Here is a 25,424-nt window from a genome sequence, read left to right as displayed (position 1 = left end):
CAACAAGAAGCCCTGAGAAATAAGTGACCTGCTCAAGGTTATACCAGTAGTAAGTGTCAGTGGCAGGATTTGAACTCAGGGCTCCGAATCTGGCACTCTTTCCACTGTACTCTGTCCTCACTCATCTTCTCCTGCTTACCTCTAGTCTCAAAAGACTTGGCAGCCCTCTTTTGACTAATGTGAACCCAAATATCTATGACTTCCACCCCATTTTCTTCGTCCTGACGGCTTTGACCTCTAGATTTTTCCTCTTCTCTCATGCATCTTACAGAGGCATCCTCTGGGTCTACCATCAGAAAGACCTGAGTTCAAATCCAGCCTTAGACACGTACCAGTTGTGTTACTCTGGGTAAGTCACTTAACCTCTGTCTTCCTCAGTTTCCTCTACTGTAAAATGGGGATAATGATGGCATCTACCTACCTCCCAGACTTATTATGAGGACCAAATGAGATCATATTTGTAAAGTGCTTAGCACACCCTTCCCCTTTCTCTCATTCCCTTATCTGCTTTCTCCTTACCCTCAGCCTATAAACATGCTTAAACTATCTGTCTCCTAAACACTTGCCTCTTAATCCTGCCATGCCCTCAAACTCTCTTTCTGTCTCTCTGTCTCTCTCTTTGTCTCCTTCTCTATCTCTCTGTCTGTGTCTCGGTCTCTCTCTCTCCCCCCGCTCTTCCCCCTTCCAGCCAGACTCCTAGAAAGAGTAGTCTACACCTACTGTTTACTCCGCAACCCCTTGCACCTTTTACTCTGGCTTTTGACCCCAATCTACTGAGAAATCTCTCTGCAAGGTCACCAATGACCTTCTAGCCACCAGATCCAAGAACTGTTCTTCTCTCTTTATACTCCTTGACTGCTCTGCAACCCTTGAGGTTACTGACCACACACGTCCTCCTTCTTGGTGGCCTTTCCTCCATTGGCTTTCCTGAGACCACATGTTCCTGCTTTTCCTCTTACCTCTCTGATGGCTCTGTCTCTGTCCTTTTGCTGGTTCCTCATTATGCCAGGGGCATCCTCTAGGCTTCTGGCCTAGACCCCCTTCTAATCTTACTCTACACTTCTTACTTGATTATCTTCCACAGTCCCAATTTCCACCTAAATCCAGATGTCTGCCTCCATCTTCTTCCCATCATGCCAGTAGGTTCTGCATTTCCCACTGCCTGGTGGATATTTCCATCTAGATGATCCACAGAGACCAACAACTCAACAAGCCTAAGTCTTCACTAATTCCCTGCCCATCTTCTCCATTTCTTCTAATGGTATCACCTACCCCGCAATACCCTAGGCATATCACCCTGAAGTCATCTTTGATTCTTTCCTCCCCTTCACTCCTCCATGCATTCAGTTTTAAAGGCCTATTGATTCAACCTCCAAGAAATCTCTCCCATCCAACCCCTCCTCTCCAGTCCCACTGTGGCCAACCTAGTTCAGGCCCTCATTATCTCTCCCCTGGAAAATCCTAATAGCCTCCTATCCCATCTTCTTGCTTCCAGTTTATCTCCTACACACGGCCGCCAGAGTAATCTTTCTCATGCAAAGGAGGAGGGGGGGTATTTGAGAATTTTATAGATGTGGAATTGAGAACACTCGGTAACTGCTGAGATAAGAGAGAGGAGGGTGAGGGAAGAGGCAAAGATTTCACCCAGGTTTCATATATGTGAGATGGGGTGCCACTGCCAGAGATATTGAGGTCAGCAGAAAGGTTCAGGTGTGGAGAAGAAATTAATAAGCCTGGTTTTGGACATGTTGTGTTTGAGGTGTCAGTGGGACATAGAGTAAAGATATAAGAAATACTTAGAGATTTTAGCAAACTGAAAGGTCAGTTTGAGTCAACAGAGTGATGCAGCAGCCAAAATAGCCAGTATGAGCTTGGATTAGATGACTAGAAGCATGGTGCCCAGGTATACCTGATGAAAATGTCACTGGAAACTTCCCTAGGTGGACCATACTTGTCATATTGTGCCCAGTTCCAGGTATCATATTTTAGAGAAGAGCACTGCTAAGCTGGGACATGGCCAAAGGATGGTGACCCAGAAGGCTTAGGGAGGCTTCTAGTAGAATAGCTTAAGTATCTGTCCATGTTCAACATTTTTTGTTGTTGTTGTTAGAGACTTGAATATAAGTATAGAGAGCAGGCTTCTCCGCCTTTTAGATGAGACAAAGCTGTGAGTGATAGCTAACGTGAAAGACACAGTTGGGATCCAAAATGATCTCAACAGTCTAGAATGGTATATATATACACACACACATACATACATACATACATACATATGCATCATGGACTTCAGAGAAATGTAAAGTGTCATATTGACTCAAAAAACAAATCTATCAACTATAAGGTAGGAGAAGGGTAGATAGATAACAGCACACGTAAAAAAAAATGGAGATTTTATAATCTGCAAGCTTAATATGAATCAACAAAAAGGCCATGGCCAACACGAGGCCAAAAAACCTCATGTGATGAAGGAGGAAGATGACAGTCTTCCTGGAAAGAGTGCTAGCTTTGGAGTCAGAGGTTCTATATGGGTTAGGCCACATCCAGAGAACTGAAGTTAGTTCTTGAGGCAACATTTGAAGAAGGATATTGACAAAGTGAAAGGAGCCCAGAATGGTGAGGAGACTGGGGGCCATGCCATTTAAGAATCCATGAGAAAAACTAGAGAGGTTTAACTTAGAGACGAGATGAATTAGGGGATACATGATAGTGGTCATCAAGTATTTGAAGGGCTGTCACCTGCAATCAGACTTGTTTTGCATAAACACAGATGACAGAATTATAAGAAATGGATAGAAGTTGCCAAAAAAGGTAGGTTTCAGCTCAATATCAGGAAGAAAAAATTCTAAATATTAGAACTGTCCAAAAGTAGAATGGATTGCCTTGGGAGCCTTCACAGTTTTCAGCTAAAAGCTAGACAATCATTGGTTGGATTTGTTGTAGAAAGGATTCTTGGTCAATTTAGAACAAACGGCCTTTAAGGGCCTTCCAACAATGGGGTGTGCTGGAGCCAGGTCTAATCTGTTCATGAATTGTTAAATTTTCAATGTAAGCATTTACACCTCTTTAGAAATCAGCAATTGGCACAAATTGGGACTTGATTTACTGTTTTGTTGATTGTCTTGACTTAAGAAAGTGTTATCAATCAGAATAAACATGGAAGTGTGTGTTTATACATTTCCCCCCTTATTCCCCCCCAGATAGCCTGGTTGTTAAATGTTTACCAGCATACTTCTGCCATCCAACTTCAAATCCTGTGCTACTATGGAAGAGGAAAGAATGAAAACTCACGAGATGATTTCTGGGGATGTTTCTAGAGAAGGCAGAAGGAAAAGGGGTCAAGAGCATGGGTAGTTGATGAGACATAGCAAAAAATAGAGAGCCACATTTTCCCCAGAAATGGGAAGGAAGGAGGAGAGGTTGGGTGAATTTTGGAATCAGTCATTAGCTGTGTTACTTGTGCGAATGGGGGTGTTGTCTGAAGAAAGAGAAAGAGTAAATTTGGTGAATGAGAAAGGGAGGCCAAAAGAATAGTATAGAAGGTGAAATCAATTCAGTTTCTTCACATTCTCCAGTGATGACCATCAGTGTTGGATGGAGGTGGGCAAATCAGATCATGAGGACTACCACAGGTAAAGGGATACAATGTTGTGGCATATAAAAGGACCAGATTTGGGTTCCGTGGCCCATTCTCCTCATTTGACAAAATCAGAGGGCTTAAGAGCCAATCCAGGCTTTGCCATTTACTGCCTTCATGATTATGGTGAGTCACTTCATTTCTCTTGGGTGGAGGTTTGCAAGTAAAGGCTAGAGAAGCTTTCATTGATTATGATGTGGCAGTGATTTCTTGTTTGAGCATGGATTGGACTATGTGACTGATGAGGTCCTTTTCAACTCAAAAACCCTGGGATTCTGTTATTCTCTGGGCAGGAAATAGCATTGTGGAATAAGGACTATGGCCATCTTTCCTCCTGGTCCCACAAGTCCGGGGGAATGGAAAAAAGAACAGCCTTCTTTGGAAATCCTGAACTTGCGTACCTTAGTTCAAGTCCACATCTCATCTCATTCAGGCTACTGTGGTAGCCTCCTAGCTGTCTCCAAGCCTCTAGTCCATCCCCTCTCCAATCCATCCTCTGAGCCAGTGCCAGAGTAATCTAAATGATGTTCTGATCATATTTCCCCCTCAAAATCCTTCAATGGATCCCTATTGCCTGCCAAATAAAGTGTAATAAATACCCTACTTTGGCACTCAAAGCCTATGATCTAGCTCCAATTTGCTTGTCCAGAAAAACCCCATATTACACCCATTCCAAATGTTTTGTTTCAGCCACCAGATTGGACCACTCTCCATTCCTGGTTTTCATCCCACCATATTCTATATCTGTGTCTTTGCTAATGCTGTCCCCTGTGCCTGGAATCATTTTTTTTTTCACCACCATCCTCTACATCTCTATCTGTTAAAGTCCCTACCTTTCTCTAAGGTCCAACCAAAGCCTGCTTCCTCCATGAAACTGTCCGTGACAACCCATCCCCATCCCAAAAGATGTAAATGTCCTCTGCATCCTCACATTCCTGATAGCACTTTGCCAGGACCTCTTCTATGCACTCATCTCCTCTCTTTTGTCATCTAGTTACCTTGACCTTAAACTTGTCCTTTCCATATTAGGTTGTAAGCTACTTAAGGGCAGTTATTTGTCATATCTCTGAAGTACAGGGCCTTTCACATAACAGGTACTTAATGTTTGTTGAATGAATGATTGAATGAATGAACTCCCACAAAACACCCACAAAACATAATTGCATAGAATGGAACATGGGGAGGGCTCGGATGGGGTTTCTACCACTCAACTGGCTGCTAACAAAACCTTAACTGCCGGCTTTGGTGGCCTTTCTTTTAGTCCTTATCCTTCTTGGCTTCTCTGTAGCATTTTACACTCTTGAATACTTCCATTTCCTAGGTAGGCACACTTACTTCAGCTTTCATGGCACTTCTCTTTGCTGATTCTTCCCCTACTTGTTCGAATGTTCTTCTCTGTATGGTGGGAGATCAGCTATCTCCAATATGTGACATCCCCCAAGGCTCTTTCCTAGCCTGTCCTATCCTTTAGCCATATCCTCTCTCAGTGATTTTAACAGAATCCCCTTGTTCAATTATCATCTTATCCAGATTACTCAGTAGTTGGGTGGTACAATAGATAGTTTTGGGCTTGGAGCCAGGAAGACTTGAGTTTGAATCCTACTTTGGACAGTTTACTGCTTTACTCTAGATAAGTCACTCAACCTTCCTAGGCCTCAGTTTCCTCATGTGCAAAATGAGGGGTTTGGAGTCAGCTTTTAAGATCTATTCTAGCACTAAGTCTATAGTCCTCTGACTCCCTGATCTAGCCCTAATATCTCTCCTGACTTCCAGCCCTGCCTCATCGATGCCTACTGAGCGTGTCCACATGGATGCTTCATAGATAGACCCCTCAAGCTCAACCTCTCCAAAAGGGAACTCATTCACCTCCCCAGCTCAACCTACCCCTTCTCCAGATTTCTCAGTTTCTATGGAGGGCACCACCATGCTTTCAGTTACCATCAGCTAGTTTCCCAACCTTGGCCTCATTCTTTACTCTTCCCCGGCCTTCACTCCCCATAACCATTATCAAGTTGCATTGGTCTCACCTGCACGATATCTCTGGCATCTGTCCCCTTTTCTCCACGTACTCAACTACTGCCATTGTGGCCCTTGTCACTTTTCACTTGAACTGCTACAATAGCTTTGAATTAGTGTCCCAGCTTCTACTCTCAATCGTCCAAATCAGCCCCAACAGAGCTGCCAGGATAGTTTTTCTGAAGCACCGATCTGACCATATCACTCCACTGCTCAAAATTCTCTGGTGGCTCCCTATTGCCTCTAGGAATAAAAGGCATTTAAACCCCCAACCTGGCATTTAAACACTTTCCCAGTCTGGCTCCATCTGACATTTGCCAATTTCTCTCCTATCACATTCTATTCATTCTTCCTTTCAGGAAAACTGGTTTACTTAGTAGGATAGACCTAGAACATACCCATATTTTACAACTCTTCCATTTTACAAAGAAAGAAACTTTGGTCTGGAGAGGTTAATAATGATAATAATAGAGTTAACATTTATATAGCACTTTAAAGCTTACAAATAACTTTACACATTGATCCTCACAAGAACTCTGGGAGGTAGGGGTTAGTATCTTTTTATCTTAGTATCTTTTTGAGATAAGGAAACTGAGGCAAACAGAGATTAAATGACTTGCTCAGGGTCATACACCTAAGAAGTGTATAAGGCTGGATTTGAACTCAGATCCTCCTGCCTCCAAGCCTAGTACCCTATCCACTGAGCCATCTAGTTGCCAGCTAAGAGACTTGCCCATGCTTCCACATCTAGTTAGTGGAAAAGGTAGGGTTTGAATACGAGTCCTCAAACTCCACATCCCACAATGTTGCCGCTGCAACCCACTGCCTTTCATCTCCAGCCTCAGCGGCTTTGCATAGGCTGTCCTGCATGCTTGAGGGGATGCCTCTTCTCATCTGCACCTCTTAGAAGCCTCTGGCTTCCTTCAAGAATCAACTTGAAAAGAGATGCAGTGGATAGAACATTGGCCCTAGAGTCAGGAGGACCTGTGTTCAAATCTGGCCATGTCCTCCAAGAAGCCTTTCCTGATCTCCCTGCTTGTAATTGATCTCTCCTTTCTCAAATTACTTTGAATTTGTCTTTGAACATGTCCTGTCCCCTACCCCCTCCAAATAGAATATAAGATCCTTGGGGGCAGGAACTGGTATTTTTTTTCTTTGTATCTCCAACAGCTAGTACAGTACATAGGGCATAGTAAGCATTTAATAAATACTTTTGGAAAGGATTAAAGGCTTCATGGAGGAAAAAGCTATTTGAACTAAGTCTTAAAGAATAGGTAGGATTCCCAGAAACAGACAGGGATAGGGATAATACCCAGATATGAACACAAGAAAGGGCCCGGGATGGGGTACGAAAACTTAGGCACATTTAGGAACCAGGAACAGGGTATGAAAGTCATCCTGAAAGGGACCAAAATGAGAATGTTGGGGCCCCAAGAACAAATTTTTAGGAATGTGGAATACTCTTAGCTAGTGAAAAGAACACTGAGTCAAGCATTAGATGACCTCAGTTCAAGTTCAGCTCTGGAAATAATGTGACCTTGACAAGGTCATTCCCCATACCTGGTCTCAATTTCTCCTCTGAAAAATGAGGGCCTTGGACTAACTCAAAGGCAGTTAACTGAGTTCATGGATCCCCCCAAGTAGTCTATAGATCAATCTTGGAGGGGGGGAGTCTGTGGACTTGGATGAGAAAAATTCTGTCTTTATTTCCTTTGCAGTCCTACATATTTTGTGCATTTAGAAACGTTGTTCTGGAAAAGGGTTCATAGGTTTCACTAGCCTGCAAAAAGATTAAGAAACCTGAGATGAGATGATCTCTAAGACTCCTTCCATTTGTAAAATTTGGCTATCCTTATCCTCTTCTCCAATTTCAGGATGTGGCTGATGATTGATGAAGAAGAAACTGTACAGCATAAGTCCTACTTCCAACTGGTGTCAACACTGCCCTGCCAAGTCTGCTTGACTTTCTACTTTGTAGGCAACAAACAGAGTTTTTGTTCATTAATTGGGTTTAGAACTGTGGCACCCTCCCCCGTGAAGTGTTAACAATCATTGGTGTTCCCCAGTGGGAGCTGAATGATAACAACATTATACATTTCTGTTTGTTCTTCCAACACTGAACATCTATGGGCAACATCAAGATGAACCAACTCACTTGGACTTTAGCTAGAGTTTGATCAGCAGCTGTGAGCAGAGCACTGGATTTGTCAGGAACATCTGGGTTTCAATCTTGCCTCAGATACTTACTAGGTGTATCACCCTGGGCAAGTCACTTAGCCACTCTATCCTCAGTTTCCACATCTATAAAATGAGGGGGTTGGACTTAATAACCTTTAATGTTCCAGCCCAGCTCTAAATGTATAATCCTATGTGACAATCCAGGTACATAAAAATACACTTGCCACCAATGCACTGTTCTTCCTACCTCGAGACAAATCAAGATCAGAGGGTCAGAGGGTATTGGATTCAGAGCTGAGAGGGACCTTAGCCACCGTCTAGTCTAATTCTTTCATTTTACGAATAAATAAACTGAGGTTCATATATATTAAGTGACTTGTCCAAGGCCATATAGATAGGAAGCAGCAGAGCCAGGTCCTCTAATTATAAATCCAGTGATCTTTTCCCTAGCTGATCACTAAGCCAAGATCATGAAAGAGGTAGAATTATAAAATGATCACATTTTTAAGTGGGAAGGGACTTAGCACAGTTCCTGGCACAGGCCTCCTAGTAAGTGCCCAATAAATGTTCTCCCTCCTCCTCCTCTCCTCCTCCTCCTCCTCCTCCTCCTCCTCCTCCTCCTCCTCCTCCTCCTCCTCCTCCTCCTCCTCCTCCTTCTTCTTCTTCTTCTTCTTCTTCTTCTTCTTCTTCTTCTTCTTCTTCTTCTTCTTCTTCTTCTTCTTCTCCTTCTTCTTCTCTCTCCCTCTCCCTCTCTCACTCTCTCCCTCCCTCCCTCTCTTTCTCTCTCTCTTCCCCCCCCCACACCTGGATCTACCACTACCCAGTGCAGGGTTCTTTCCCTCTGCATCCCTCAGCAATAGCAGGAATGTCCTAAATGTTTATTGGATTCAATAGTCCCATCATTGTAATCAGAGAGGAGACCTCAGAAGCCTTCCAGTCTAACGAGTTACTGGACCAAGAATCCCCTCTCTTCTACATGTGTGAATTCTACTACATCATACAGCTTTCTTATCTGCATCTGCTTGGGACAGCAGCCTTTTACAGAAAAGAAAAGGATTCTTCCTTTTGAAGTCCCTCCCTCCTCTTCTCCCCTCCTCCCCTCCTGCTCCTTCCAACAAAGGGGTCAAGTCAGTTTGCTGGAAAGACACATGGTTCCCATTTTAATTAATTAAAGAAAAATCTAATCACTGCATTAAACTTCTCATTACTCCACTTGAATACCCGTTAAGTAAATTCAATTACCACATGGATTGCGTTTCACAGCCTCTTTCATTAGCTACTGATAAAAATGGGGAGGGGTGGGGAAATGGGGCAGGAGAAAGAGAGAACAATGAGGCAGGCATTCCCATTGCAAGGATAGAATGTCTGGAATAGATCCTGCTTTGGATCCTTTATTCTCCATTTATGGGGTGGACAATCAGAGACCCCATGAGGTCAAGAGAAAACTGTCCCAACTGACAACAAGCTGACTCGTTAAGGGGATGTGGGTACAGATGGTTGCAAACAAGGTCTCTATGAACAATTAGACAAGATGGGGAGATCCTTAGGATCTACAGGGTGGTAGAAGTGGACAAGGTCTCAGGGATCATTTAGTGCACTCTTCTTACTTTCCGTGTTCAGATGGCCACAAAGCTTGAGTCTTTCTCCTGCTGGACATTTTGCAATGGATGTCACTCAAACTTAACATGTCAGAACCAGAACTTATTATCTCTACCTCACCCCATGCCCATCCCTCTTTCAAACTTCCTGTTTCTGTTGAGGATACACCATCTTTCCAGTTACCAGGTATAGTCATCCTTGTTATCATTCTCAATTCCTAACTCTCCCTCACCCCACACATTCAATATGTTGCCAAGTCTCCTCACTTCTATCTTTATAATATTTTGAAAATACATTCCCTACTCCTCACTCACACAGTTAGTACCTTAATTCAAGTCTTCCTCACCTCTTGCCTGGACTATTGAAAGAGACTCCTCTTTGGTCTCAGCCTCAAGTGTCTCCTATTTCAAATCCATCTTCTAGGCAGCTGCCAAAGTCATATTCCTAAAGTGCAGATCTGACCAGATCACATCCCCTACTCAATAAACTCCAGTGTTTCCCCATAAATTTTAGCACCGAATATAAACCCCTCTATTTGGCATTCAAAACCTCTCATCCTACCTTTCCAACCTTATTACACATAAAGTATAATACACAGTCTATAGTACAGCCATACTGGCCTCCTTAACATTCCTGACATGCAACATCTATTCCCCATCTCCATGTCCCCCCACCCTTCACTTCCACCTCCTACAATCCCTTCTTTCCTTCAAGATTCAGACACCACCTACAACATAAAGCCTTTTCTGCCTCCCCCCCTACCTCCAGTGCTAAGATCTGTCCCCCTCTCCCAGGTTACCTTGGCTCTGCTTTTTATATGTATGATATATAACCATATATGCTTGCTAGCATATAATTGAGAGCAAGGACTATTCCTTCCCCCTCTCTTTAATATCTCCTGCTCCTAACACAATGGCTGCCACATAGTAGGTGCTTAATAAATACTTGTTGACTGATCGATCAGCAATACTACAGAATCACAGAATTTAGGAGCTCAAAAGGACTCCTTGGTCATCTAGTGAAACCTCTATCTACAAGAATTGAATCTCCACTAGTACATTCCTGACAAGTTGTTACCCAGCCTAGGATCAATTATATGGTGGTTTCCTCCCCCATCGCCCCCCACTAACTGTCTCTGGCTCTGACAGGGGCCAATTTGGGCAGAGACCATGATTTTACTTATAGACAAAGGACATCCTGATCTCCCTTCAGTAACCTCTTAGGGAATTCACTTCCTCCATGAAGCCTTTTATTTGTTTGAAAGGTGAACAAGTCCCTTGATTGAATGAGGAAGAGAGGAATGCCAAGGATTTTTTTCAGATCTCTTTGGAGTCAGAATAAACTCTCATCCTGAGCTCCCACTGAGAACAAAATCCACAAAGTGACTTCATGCTTTGGGGAGAAGGATGGCCTATGACTCGTTCACAAATGACCACCTTATTCCAGTGCCAGGGTTTGGGACAACACATCTTAGACTCCTTTCTCTGCCCTTTTGTATGTTTGAATGCCCTATTGCATCAACATAACCCCAGAATTAAGAGATCTGATCATTACATTTCAGCCTCACCCAGCTCTTCGCCCACTCCCCTGCCCACTGTCTATGATGGACATTGGAATAAAGGTTTACAATCAGGGAGTCTTAGAGTTGGAAGAAAGCTCAGTGTCTGACTCTTTCCTTGAAGAGTACTTACTCTTCAACATATGTGATAATTACCTGGTCTCCGCTTCAAGACCAGCAGTGATAGGCAACACATTACCTCCCCAAAAGAACACATTCCTTTTTTGGACGGCTCCCATATTTAGTAAGTTTTTTCCCCCTGACATCAGGCCTAACCTTGCTTCTTTTTAACTTCCCTGCATTGTTCCTGATTCTGCCTTTTGGAGCCAAGTGGAATGAGTCTACCCTCTCTTCTGTATGATGCCTCTTTTATATACTTGCATGCATAAAACCTTACATTTTCTCTCCTTCAGGCTAAAAATTCTCAGTTCGTTCAATCCATTTTTCTTTGGCATGATCTCCAGTCTTCTCACCATTCATGCTATCCCTCTCTCAAGGGTCATTGGTGAGGGAGGGAGGCTCATGGTATCATCAAAGGGATGATTGGTGAACGCCAAGAAAAGAAGTGGTAGTCACAAAAAACCATCATGGTTTCATGAAGAAAAGATCTACCAGATTCATTTCAATTCTTTTTGGCAGGGTTATTTGACCGGTCAATCAGACTTGGCTTGAGTTACAGATAGCATGAGTATATCAAATTTGCAGGATGGAAGCGATAGCTACTGTCTTGTATGACAAAGTCAGAATCCAAAAAGATCGCAAAAGACTTAAACATTGGACTGAATCTTATGAGTTGAAATTGAAAGGAGGGTAGGTGCAAAATCTTACACATCAGTTTAAAAAATCAATTTCCAAGATGGGGAAACATGGCCAGACAGTATTTCATTTCAAAAAAATCTAAGGTTTTAGGCAGCAGAAAGGTCAATATGAGTCATGATACATGTGACAGACAAAAGGCTTCTATTAAGAAATGTAGGATTGATGGCCCCATTGGAGTAGGGTGAGGAAGGTGAGGGTGCCACTCTACTTTGCCCTGGTAAAATCAAATCTGCAGTACTGTGTTCAGTTCTGGGCACCCAGAGTGATGGGGAACTATTACCTTTTGAGATAGCCCATTCTCCTTTGAGAGCTCCCATGGCTGGGAAGTTTTTCTTCATATAGAGGTTTCTGAGCAGGAATGACTGCTCAAAATGGTATTTTAGAAAGGTCAGGGTGAGGCTGTGGGAGGGTAGAAGCCAAACCATGACTGAAACTTGATGTAATAGGAAAATGGAAGAGCCATTGAAAGGTTAAGAGAGAGAACCCCTTAGAGCTGGAAGACTCTGTAGATATTATCTAACACAATCCTTCTATTCTACAGAAGAAGAAACTGAAGCCCTGAAAGAAATGGCTTGCAAAAGCTCCCACAGTTCATCAGTGGTAGAGATATGGGTGGAGGTCAGTTCTCCTGCTCCCAGTTCAGATTGATTTCCTCAAGAACAGGTGAATACAGCCCTAACATCTGAAAGGGTTGTTGACAGAGGAGGGACATGGAAGCCAAAAGATGGGAGGAAATGGATACTGAGATTGGAAAAGGCAGAGGAGGAAATCTGAGCCCCACCCAAGATGCTGGCAGGACCATGGAACTTTGTAGGAGGCTGGGTATATCTCTGCTCCATTGGAGCTTCCTCAATGGGCAGCCTGGGCCCAGGGAGCTGAGTGGGATGGAGACATTAGGCTGCCAAACAGAAGGCAGTGATTAATTGAAGTAGGAGGTAAGAGAAAAATAAACCCCAACCCACCAACACCCATCCACTAAGACACACCAGGTTGGGCTCCAGACTCCTCCCAGACAAAGGGCAAGGGAAGAGAAATTCTTAGTTGGAGGCTGTTTGAGGATCAGTACAGAGAAGCCGGATCCTGTTTTTTCCACAATTCTTTCTCTACCTATATATACCATGGTCTGACAAGAGCCCAATGCAGCTGGACTCTTTGGGGGGAAATCAAGCAAAGGTGCCATCATCTTCCTCCTAGAGATGCTGATGGGAAAGACAAAGCTCTACCTTCAGGAAATCCCCTGGCTGTGGGGTATTATATGGGGGTAGGGGAATGATGTCTGCCCTTTTTATATTTTTGCATTGTAGTGGGAAGAATATTGGGTTTGAATTCAGAGGACCTGGGTACTCAGCCTGGATCTGCCAATACTTAGCTGAGTGATCTTTGGCTAATCACGCAATTACTCTGAGCCTCAGTTTTCTCTTTTGTAAAATGAAAAATTTAGATTAAATGAGAGGTTTTTCACCTATCTCCATGAACATTGTCCCCCTCTCCACCCCATTAGCCATGTTGCAAAAGAAAACACAAACAAAATAAAATAATAAAATAAAGTATAAACAGTATGCTTCAATCTGCATTCAGAGTTCATCATGAACTTGTGTTTTTTAAACAGTATGATAATGGTATTTCTTTCTTTGTATGGCTTTCTTTGTAATCATACTTATGTTATTTTATGAATTCAAAAACTAATTCTGAGAAGAAGCCCATAGGTTTCCCCAGACTGTCAAACAAAAAAGGTTAAGAACCCCTGGTTTAGAGAATCTGTAAGATCCTTTTCAACATTAAATCCCTCCTAACCTTTGCCTCTTAGAATTCTGTGTTGCCTTCAAAGTTAAGTTAAAATGCCACTGCCTATATGTGGCTTCTCCTGATACCCACACTGTCCACTCCCCACCCCTCACCAAAAATTAAGTTGTATTTATTTTGTATATGAAGAGAAGCAGTATGATAGTCAATAGAGAGATGGCCTTGGGGTCAGGAAGACGTGGGTTACATTTCTGCCTTAGAAATATATTAACTGTGTGATACTGGACAAATAACAATCTCTCAGTGCTCCAGAAAAGCCTGTAAGTTGCACAGAAGATGCCTATCTGCATTGGTAGAGCTCCCTATACTGATCATATCTGAGGTCTAAATACATATATACACACACACATATTATATATACACATACATCATACATAGATATGTACAAACTGTCTTCATTGATACAATCTAAAAGCTTTGAGGGAAGGGACTGTCTCACTTTCATCTTTGTATCTCCAATACACAATACAATGCCTGGCACACAGCAGGTACTTACTGATTGATGGATGGTCCTATAATCCCGAGAGAATCCTCATTTTGAAGTGAGTAATATGGCCCTTCTGCTCTGGGAGCCCCTGGTCTGAGGGACGAAGACGCAGTCTCTATTCTTATGGGATTCTTTGTTTGAGGTCAAAATCACTACCCTGGTCCTGAGGAAGTCCCTGGCATGATGAAGGAGACAGCCCCTTCACTCAATGAGTTTTTGATCTGAAGGTGGGGGAGGGGATGGCCCCCATCCTCACTGACTACAAAGTCTGAGGAGAGAGACGCTCTATGCTTGGATTGTACCAGGTCTGATAGAAGGGGCAAGATCCATAGAAACAAGATACTCCCTGCTGCTCAAGAGAGCTCTGTATTCAGGACTGCAGTATGTGTGTGTGTATACATACATACATACATATACACACATATATACACAAATATCTTAGTATATAACATATATACACACACATATACATTCTATACAGAGATACATTCTGTGTGTGTGTGTGTGTGTGTGTGTGTGTGTGTGTGTGTGTGTGTGTATGTATATCTATCTATCTTGGCATATAAAGCTTCCTGTCCCTTCCTTTCCCTCCCTAGAGTAGGATTCATGGAGACTCCACAGTGGGGTCTTTCCTCCTCCCTTCCTGATCTCCCAGCTTTTCTCTGCTCTATCCCCTCCAGAACAATGGGGTCTCAGCGTTTTAAAGTACTTCCCCTGGCCTCATTCCAGAGCTTCTGAGATAGGTGGAGAGCTGGAGCCTGGCCTTCTCTCCCGGCCTCCTGCAGCCTTTGTCCCTTTCCAAGACACTAATCCTCTCACCTTACAATTTGTCTCCAGTGCCAAGCAGCAGGGGCTGGATCAAGAGTCCAGGATTAAGCAGGTGAGTGGACCAGATCTCCTCTCTGGGAGGCTGCCCCGGGGAGACTCATAGGGATTAAAATGAAATAGAACAGCACAGGCAGGGGAAAAGACAGCCTCACCCAGAGGGAACCCTACTAATGGTTTGCTTTGACTGACAAAACTCAAAGTCACCAGGGTCCCTCATCCTCCTGGCCCTGGGTATTTTTAACAATTACCAGAAGGTCTTCCCTTATAGGGATAGTGGGTATATGAGATGCAGGAACCCAGGGAAGACACACACTTGTACACAAGCCCTGAGTTAGCCTGTGGCTGAGGCCATCAGAGTGAAATAATGAATAAGAGCTGAATTTGAAATCAGAGGATCTTGGGGCTATTCTTGGCTCTCACTTACTGCCTACCTGTGTGACCCTGGGCAGGTCGCCTTCCCTCTCTGGGCCTCACCTTGGCAGAGGCAGAATGAAGACCTGTTTTTGTAATCTTCCCTCAGACTCTCACTTGCTGTGTGATCCTCAGGAAGACTCACCTCTCTGGGCTTCAGTCTGTTCATCTGTAAAATGAAGGGGGCTGGGCTCTAAGGTCCTTTCCAGTTATAAGTCTCTTACCCTACGATCTGTAAAATGAAGGATTTGGACCATCAAGAGTTCTTAACTTGGGCTCTGCAATGTTGCTCTTTAAACATATTTTGATATCTGTACTTTGATACACTTGAGTTTCTTCGTAATCCTATGTATTTTAGTTGATACATTTAAACACATTCTCCTGAGAGGAAATCCATAGGCATAGACTGACAAAAAGGGTCCATGGCAAAAAGAGGGTTAAGAATCGCTGCACTAGATCGTCATCAAGGTTCCTTCCAACCACAAATCTATGATCCTATAATCCATTTAATTGAGTTGCTCTTAAACAACAACAGTTTTTTAGCCCTGTCTTGTTATCATTCCTCACCCCACAAACACACACTTCCTGGTTGCAGAACCCTCTTCTCCTCCTCTCTCCCTCCTTGTTTTTTCTGGGAATATTTCACCTCTTTCTTTAGCATTTCTATGGCAGTTTAAGATTTTCAAAGTGGGGGGCAGTGAGGTGGCACCGTGGATAGAGTACCAGCCCTGCAGTCAGGAGGACCCGAGTTCAAATCTGTCCTCAGACCAAGCACTTGACACTGTGTGACCCTGGGCAAGTCACTTAACCCCAATCGCCTTAAAAAAAAAAGATTTGCAAAGTGCACTGCAAATATTATCTCATTGGATCCTCTCAGTGACCCTGGAAAGTAGGTGTTATTATTATCCTCATTTTACAGATGGGGAAACTGAGACAGATAACAGTTACAATGACTTTCCCAGCGTCACAAAACTATAATAGACAGGTAGGATTTAAACACGAGGATTCCTGACAGCAAGTCCAATGCTCCATCCACTGTGCTACCCTTTCCCATATCACACTCTCCCTTATAAATTGTACTTATTTGTATTCACATAAATTATATGTAAAATTGACTCATTTGTAGTCATGTATTCACGTCATATCTCCACAAAGTCTGAGGAGGGAGACAATATGCTACCTTTGGGAAATCCTATTAGACTGTAAGCCCCTTGAGGACAGAGAGTGTATTATTTTTTAATCTCTATCCCCCTAGTGCCCAGAACAGTGTGTAGCCCCTTAAGGATATGAAGCTAGTTGTGTGACCCTCTGAATCTTCTCTTATTCAGACATCAAGCATCTCTAGCCAATCCTCAGAGGGCACAGCCTCAGGCCCCTCTCCATGGTCTAGTTTCTCTCTGGCTTGTCAATATATAACCTAAAATGTGGAGCCTGGAATTGATCATAATGAATGCCCCAGAGGTGGTATGCTCATGGCATGAGGCAGTGAGCTGCTCATTTCCTGACTCTGGATCCTGTATATTTATCTCTTAATGTAGCCAAGAGAGCCTGGCTTTTCTGAGGGTTGTATTCTACTGATGACTCATAATGGGCTTGAAGTTCACTAACCACTGTACCTCCTAACCCTTTTCAGATGAGTAGCTGTTCTCTAGACAGATCTCCTGACCTTGGACATCATGAGGTTGACTTTTTGATGTTCTGTAAATGTATGGATTGATTAGGAGGTCAGTGACTCCAACCTCTACCTCAGGGAGGGGAGTTTACTGAAATGGCCTTGGATGTGGCCTAGTGACTGATTTCACATGCTGCCATTACCATCCTCATGCTGGGTCAAGCCGGAAGGGAGCTCAGAGGCCAGATAGCAGCAGAAGCAGGATCCTTACCTCCTCCTTCCTGTCCCTCACAATACCCTTCTCCCTAACCCTGGGTGAGACATAATAGGAGGCAAGCTGTCTCCAAAAGAGCATAGAATCGAGAGTTAGAAGCCCTGGGTTTTGATCTCCATTTCCCTTCATCTTTATGGCCTCAGTTTACTCGTTTGTTGAATGGGTATAGTAAGCCCACTCACCTGCACAAAGAGAACTCAAGAGAAGTTGGGCTGGCTGAATGAAAGGATGCACAGCCAGAGAGACCCCTTTCATCTGCAGCTGACTTCCTCAAAGCAGTCAGAAGTCTGGATGCAGCAAACAAACCATCATCTCCCCCTGCTGATTATTAGAGCAATTAGCATTCACTCAGCCTCCAGCAGCTTTATCAAATACCGTTGACTTCAAGCCTAGAAGTGCCAAGCCTGGGCAAGGGGAGAAGGACAACAGTGATACAGCGTTCTCCTTTTCCTTATTCCTTTTTCAGATCCTTCTCAGTCTCCTCTCTGCCTGGGACCCCTGGAGCCTGTCCTAAGCTGGATTTCCAGAACAAATGAGCCCTGAATCCCGGCTTCCCATCTCGATAGTGGGAATAAAGAAGGTCAACAGATGTCTGCCAAACAGAACATGGGATGTCAGAAAGCAAGCAGAGACCCTAGTATATGAAATATGATAGCTGGGGGAGCATAGATCTAGAGCATTAGATCTGGAAGGGGCTTTAGAACCTAAAATGTCAGAACTAGAAAGAACCTGGCAATAAAGAGGACAGAACTTTTGAGCTAGGAGATAACTTGGAGATCATTTAGTCAAACTCCCTCATTTTACAAGAAACCAGTCATTCAGTCCATAAACATTTATTAAGCATTTGTGCCAGAGGCTGGGAATACAAAAAAAGGCCAAAACACAGTCCTTGTCCTCAAAGAGCTCGCTGTCTAATGACATGTCCAAGGTTACACAGCATGTTGGCAGCAGAGCCAGGAACAGTAATAACAATGATTATTATTATTTTCGTTTATATAGGTGCAGTGCTCCATCTACTATGTGTGTACGTATATACATGCATATAAAATCTCATTTGAGCCTTACAATAACCTTGTGAGGTTGGTGCTATCATTATCCCCATTTTACAGGTGGGGAAAGTGAGGCACAATGCAGCTAGTAAGTGACTGAAGTAGCATTTGAACCCAGGTCTTCCTGATTCTAAGTCTTGCACTCTATCAATTGTGCCTCCTACTTGCTGACACATAAAAAAGGACCAGAAGAGAACCCAAGGCTTCTCATGCTTGATGGGTATTGTGTCCAGATAGGTCTTCTTTCTTGTTCTTGAGTCCAGAGTGCCTGGGATCCCTAGTGTGATAGGATTTGGAGTGGGAGGGGTTTTTAAATCATCTGGTCAAGTGCCCTCAATTTCATTGATAAGAAAATACAGGACTCTAGAAAGTCACCAAGGTGATTTATCCCATGCTACATAGCTGATAACTAGGAAAATCAGGATTTGAACTTAATTCTGTGGCTCCAAATACAGGTCCCTTTCCACTAAGCTAAAATATCTTGTGTTTGCTGGACAGATGAAGCCAGACAGACCAAGGGAATTGGAAGAATAAAAAAAGCAGGGACCTACCGTGTTTCTTGGCCTTTTCTTTGCTTTGTGCAGAGGCTCCAGCACTCCCCAGGGTGCTGCTGTTGAGAGGGTCCAGGCAGAGCTGGGGTATGATGGAGCTGCCCAAGTGAAACTACAGCCTATATGTGTACTGGGGCTCCCAGGGAAGAAGACTCCAGAGCTGACCAGAGCTCAAGAGAGCTGGAGGAAGAAGAACCCTGAGGGGAAAAATGAGAGAGAGGGTAAGTGGGGGGGGGGGAAAGAAGAGAATAATTAGGACTTTTGAGGGAAAGAAATAAGTCAGTAAGCATTTATTAAGCACATACAACATGCCAGATCATCTGCTAAGTGCTGAGGATTAAAATAAAGGCCAAAAAACCCCGAGCCTGCCCTCAAAGAGCTCAGAGTCTAATAGGGTGACAAGACATAAACAGTCTCGTACAGACATGATAAATGGGGGCCAATCTTAGGGGAAAGGTGAAAGCATTAGGGGGAATCAGGAAAAGGTAAGGTTTTAGGAGAAAGACTCCAGCATCACTAGTCCACAGCAAAATGCAGGAGATAATGTTTTTCTCAGTGAATGGTCTCTACTCCTTTCTGCCCTCTAAGGCATATTACTAAAATAAACACAGTAATGGGAGACAAAATACTTTCATTCTATTTTTGCCTCTACTACATACTAGTTGTGTGCTATTGGATAGTAATTTAGTCTCTCCAGGACTCAATGTCCTCCTTTGTAAAAAATGAGGGCATTTGACTAAATGATCTAAGACTCCATCTCATTCTTACTCTTGATGATCTTAAAATGCTTTAAGGTCCGCAAAGTCTTTTTGTCACGAATAGCCCTCTGAGTTAGGTAGGACAAGTATGATCATCCTCATTTTATATATATGGGAGAGAACTGCTTAGAATCATTAAATGTTAGCATTCCAGAATTTCAGCATTGAAACAAGCAACAATCCCTGGCAATCCTCTCATTTTGGTCTCAGTGCTACTCTATGGAATCACAGAAAAGACTCATCTTTCTCCCACGTGATAGCTCTTTAAACACTTAGAGGAAGTAATCATGTACACCCTAAGTCTAGCCTTAAATCACAGAATGGGTATTGCCTCAGATAAACTGAGACCTGGGAAAGACCTTAGCTTAAAAAGGCCAAGGTCTCCTACTGCATCTGGGATCATCTCCCTTCCTGACCTATATCTTTTCACTGGATCTTGATGACCCTGAAGGAAAGAGTGAGGCCGATGACCATGCAGCTCTGCCTCACTTCAATCCAATTCACGTGCAAGTCAAGCCTTCACCCTCCTGATGTCATGGGTCCTCTTTGAGAAGGAAGGATGAACAACAACAATAAAGCTGTAAGAGACCTCACAGGTAAATGGTCTGATCCAATCCCCTAACTTCACAGATGCTAAGTCAGAGGCCCAGAGAGGGAAAAGACTTTCCCAAGGTCTCACAGATAGAATAAATAGTTAAGACTCAAATTCAGTCCCTCTGACTCCAATCCAGTACTTTGGCTACTCTAATAGACTATTCAGGCCAAGCTAGTTTTTTTTTTCTTGTTCCTTCCCTTAACTTCCCATCTCTTCCCATCCCTTCCCTTCCTATCCCTCTCCTTTCATCCCTTCCCATCTCTTCCCTTCCCTTGCCTTCCCTTTCCATCCCTTCTCTTGCCTTCCCATCCCTTCCCATTCCATTCTTTCTCTTGCCTTCCCATCCTGTCCCTTCTCTTGCCTTACCCTCCTTTCCCTTCTTTTCCCTTCTCATCTCTTCTCTTGCTTTCCCATCCCTTCCCATCTCATCTCTTCACTTGCTTTTTCTTTCCTTCCCTTTACATCCTTTTTTTCTTTTTTCTCTTCTTTTCTTTTTTCTTTTCTTTTAGGACTTATCACAGTGCTGGCATATAATTGGCACTAAATAAATGTTAGCTATTATTATTATTGCCATAAGAAAAGATGCACATGTGCAAAAAATACAGAGCAGCCTTATTTGTTGCAATAAAAGGCTGCAGACAGAGCATGTGTGTGGGTGACTTGGGGAAAGGCTAAACCAACTACTATATGAATGTGATATAATATTACTCCGCCAAAGGAGTGATGAATATGAAAAATTTCAAGGAACCTGGAAGAACCTGTATGAAGTGACACCGGGTGAAGAACGCCAAGGCAAAGAGCAATATACTCAGACTCCAATCACCTAAATCAAGATGACACTAAAGGGCAATAAAGTTCGGGTTAAAAACAACAGAAAATGTGGAGACCATTCAAAGAAGTTATAGCACACGTCCTTCCTTCCTTCCTTCCTTCCTTCCTTCCTTCCTTCCTTCCTTCCTTCCTTCCTTCCTTCCTTCCTTCCTTCCTTCTTCCTGTTAACAATAAAAAATCTCCAAATGTGTACACTGACCTGTGCTATCAGTCACAATCATGTTATCAAGCAGTTTTCCTTAAGCATTTGGGGTGAATGTACTTTACAGGGGGGTGCTAATGGAGTGTTTGTTAAAAAGCATCAGTTGTGTCAAAACACATTATATCTTTAGAATACATGAAAGGGAGTAATGGAAAATGAAGCTGGAAAGATTATTTGCAGCCAGATTATAGAGGGCTTTAAATGTGAGGCAAAGAAGTTTGGTTTTTAAATCCCAAAGACAGTAGGGAGCTATCAATGGTTAGCTGTGGCTTAGGAAGGTGGTTTGGTAGCTATGTGAAGGTTAGACTGGAAAGAGTAGAAGCAGGGAGATTGACTGAGGGATGATTAGGATAGTCCAGATGAGAAGGGAGGACCTAAATTAGGGCATTTGGGATGGATGGCAGAGGCTGATAAAGGTTGCTGAGGTTGACCCGAAAGATGACTTTCCAGTTTCCAGTGGGAATGACTAGAAAGCACAGAAATAGGGAAGTTATAAGAAGGGGTGGGGTTGGGGCAAGGGAGGGGAGATGATGATTCAGTTTTGGACATTTTGATTTTGAGTTGACAACAGGACATCTGGGGGAAATTTATAGCAGGAGGTTCGAGGTGTGGGATTGAAATGTGAGAATGAAATTAAAGCTGTAGAGACAGATTTGGGAGTCAGCTGCATAGAGGTACATGATAACTGAACCTGGGCACAAATGAGTTTTCCAAGGGAGTGAATAGAGAGATAAATGAGATAAGGTCCCAGGACAAAGCCTTGAGGAGGACCCACAGGGAGAGGACTTAGTAATCAGCTAGTCAAACACTTTCATTTTCCATGTAGTACTTAATTTCCCAAATCCTTGGACTGGCTGTGGCATGGTGACACCCCTAGGTCAGAACCCTAATTTATGGGGAGTGTGTTACAAAGTGAGGCTGCCTGAGACCAGTGCAGTTGCATCCACAGACATAGGAGAGGCAAGCAGGTAGAGTGTTGCTAGAGGCAGAGACAAAAGGGAAGATGATAGAGTGATGTAGCTATGGTATCTTCAAACCAAGGAAATGATGGCTAGTAGTTTTACAAAACTAGTGAGTGTACTTCTGCAGAAACACCAATTGGCTCTGAACTCCAAAAACCTGGGTTCAAATCCCACTTCTGATGCTTACTACCCATGAGGACTGGGCCTCAGTTTCCTCATCTTTCAAATGTGGGACTGGATGGTCTGTAAGGCCCCTCCCAGCTCTGGATCCATGATGCTATAATACTAGAGGAAAAGGTCACTTGCTATGCCCTTACCATTTATTACTGGGACTATGAGTGCCAAAGCGATTGTGTCTTCCTCTGTGCTGGAAAATCAAGAGAGTAAAGTGGGAATTATATTAATCATTCCCCCCGGAGGTGAAAGCTATTCTACTTAATTGTGCATGGCTGCAGAGAATGTTTTTGCCATGTGATTCCCTTCCTTGTTTATGTTGTTTCATGTCATGATTAAATGTTTTTGCTATTAGATTTCTGTGTCCTTTGTATTATCTGGCAACAGAGAGTATATTTATTGCAGGGGGACACAGACCCTGAGTTATGCAACTGATTATCCAAAACAGGCACGTTGCATTTTGGGGAGGGTAAATGATAGCAAGATTGGATACAAATTGGAAAACTGAGGCCCAGAAGCGATTTGCTTGGCTAAGGTCACATGTCTAGATAGTGGCAAGGCCAAGCCTAGAGCCCAAGCCCCCTAACTGTCTGCCTAGGGTTTTTATACCATGTTGCATCTCATAAAATGCTTCATTTCTCTTCCATGATCAGAGCTATTCAGCTGAACACCTGGTGTATTCTCATCTTTGGGACAATGAGGGACACTGCATGACGAGGAGACCAAAGAGAGAGTATGAGGTACACCAAGGGGGGGGGGGCTCCTTTTAGATGCTGCCCCAATGTAAGACAAGCAGGAGCTGGGGCCTTTTATGAGGCTGTTAGGGAGTAAGAAGAGAGGTGAATGTGTCTGGGGTGTTTGGTGGTAGGTAGAAACCAACCCATGCACTGGCTTGAGCAGAGAATCTGGTGAAGGTGAATGGAGTGGCTGCAAGGGAGGGACCAGTTGGGACTGGGAAGAGCAGGGTAGTGGTGGCCTCAATGTTTGGCCTCAGGCCTTTCGCCCTTGTGTCATCATTGTGTTGAGCAGAGTGTTGCATGGGTGTCTGTCTGTACCAAGACATGGCTGATAGTGCCCCAGAGCACATTGCACAAACAACAGACTTGAAGGAGCAGTGATGGTGAAGCTATGGTTGTACGCACCCTACAGATCCTTTCCTCACTGATACCAACTTTTGCACTTGCCTCTGGTGAGCTCGAACCTTGGACTTGGGAGTCAGGAAGACCTGGCTTTTAATCCTGCTTCAGACATTTATAAACTGTGTGGCCAAGGCAAGTCAACGACACTCTTTCAGCCTTAGTTGAGAAGTTGGAGTGATAGCAGGAGCAACTGTCTCACAGGATTGTAATAAGACTCAAATAAGATTACATACATCAAATGTTTTGTAAGCCTTAAGGTGCCATGTAAACAGGAACCATTATTATTAATTCCTATTTCTAGCGAAGACTGCCAGAGTGGAAAAGCATCAGGCAAGCTTAGCAGTCACCCCACCTGCTCTCTGACCTGCCCTGGTGCAGCTGACCCTTGGCTAAACTTTTCTAGAGGATCTGTCTTCTAGCTTTCTCACTCCGCCTTTATACCAACCAACCCCTCCAGAAAAGGGAGCCGTTATCATCATGGTATTATGATCACAGTAGCGTTATAGTATTAGAGCACTTGGAACTGGAAGGACCTTAAGTGATCATCTGTTTCAGCCTCTTTATTTTACAGTCTAGAGAGGTTAAATAATATGTATAACATAATGAGAATAGTAACAAAATTGGGATTTGAATTCAATTCTTCTGACTCCCAAGCTTGCACCCTTTCCACTCCATCACAGGCATCTCTAGGCTGAATCCAATCACAGATCTCCTTGGCTCAAAAAATGCCTAAAAGAAATAGTTTTGAGCAATTAAAAAATCTAAGCTAGCACCATTTCTGGGGCACAAATGATAATTCCAAAATTGATGTGAACTATGTCCAGGACAGGAATCTCAGATGTCTTCCGTATTCAATCCACACTTCTGAAAACAGCTGGGGAGAGACAAAGATGCAGAGGGGACTTTAACAACCCCCTCCCTGGCTCCTCTCCACAAGTGATGCACATCTAGCTCACGGAGGCCAGGCCACCAAGGCAGGGAAGATTGTGGAATGGGAGATCTGGGGTCTTAAGGGTTCATTTGGCCAGACCACCTACTGACACAGAGAAGGTAGAATCACCCCACTTTCCACTTAAGGCAATGGAAATGCAGAGAGGTTAAAGTTTTCCCAATGTCACACAGTGAGTTAGTGGAAAATGGGGTGAAGGGAGAAGATGATTAGAACAGACGTCTCCTGTATCCAAGGCAGAATTCCTTACAAAAGGAATGACTCATATTTCTATACGACCTTAAATGTACAATGTATCACTATGCCCATTTTGTAGGCAAAGAAATTGAGACTCAGGTGAAGCAACTTAGCTAGGATCCCATAGTAAGCAGCCAAGCTGGTATTCATACTCATCTTTTGATACGAAATGCCAGCACTCTTACTCTGATGCTATAAAAACATGAGGAATTATAATTACCACACTCAGCCAGACAATCAATTCAGTCAGTACTCACTGAGTTTCATAATATATAGAAAGAGACCAGGAGTCAAAAAAGATGAAGTCTGGTCCTAGGTCTATCCTGAGCAGTTGTATGACTTTAGCAAGCCACCTAAACACTCTGAACCTCAGTTTCCTGACCTACACAATGAGGCAGTTGGATTAGACCAGGGTTATTAACCTTTTGTGTGCCACGGACCCCTCTGGCAGTCTGGTGAAGCTTATAGACTTCTTCTCAGAAAGACGTTTATAAATGCACAAAACAAAATACACAGGATTACAAAGAAAACCAATTATATTGAAATACAGTTACCAAAATATCATTTTTTAAAACCCAAGTTCGTGAACTTGAGGTTAAGAACCCCTGACAATGCAGCCTTTAAGGTCTCTTCCAACTTTGACATTAGATATTTTGTATTCTAAGGTTCTTCTAGGTCTGACATTCTATATGATAAGGTCTATAGTGGCTCCTTCATTCAGTTTTCTGTGTTCTGAAGTCACTCTCACCTTTAATTTT

At 43.3% G+C, this 25,424-nt stretch overlaps 1 protein-coding gene across 2 annotated transcripts in view; it reads right to left on the bottom strand.

Moving 5' to 3' along the window:
• The window catches only part of LINGO1 (leucine rich repeat and Ig domain containing 1), a 507,290-nt gene that overhangs the window by 181,187 nt on the left and 300,679 nt on the right, over positions 1–25,424 (bottom strand). For both annotated transcript variants that reach the window (XM_020975161.2, XM_020975162.2), the window contains one exon: positions 18,820–19,016. The gene's annotated coding sequence lies outside the window, so the exon portion shown is untranslated. The remainder of the gene's footprint in view (positions 1–18,819; positions 19,017–25,424) is intronic.

Source organism: Phascolarctos cinereus, unplaced genomic scaffold (genome assembly GCF_003287225.1).
Source record: "Phascolarctos cinereus isolate Bilbo 61053 unplaced genomic scaffold, phaCin_HiC Scaffold_3;HRSCAF=262, whole genome shotgun sequence".
NCBI lineage: Eukaryota > Metazoa > Chordata > Mammalia > Diprotodontia > Phascolarctidae > Phascolarctos > Phascolarctos cinereus.
The sequence above is the reverse complement of the archived record's forward strand: the minus strand, read 5'-3'. Positions and strand labels throughout refer to the sequence as shown.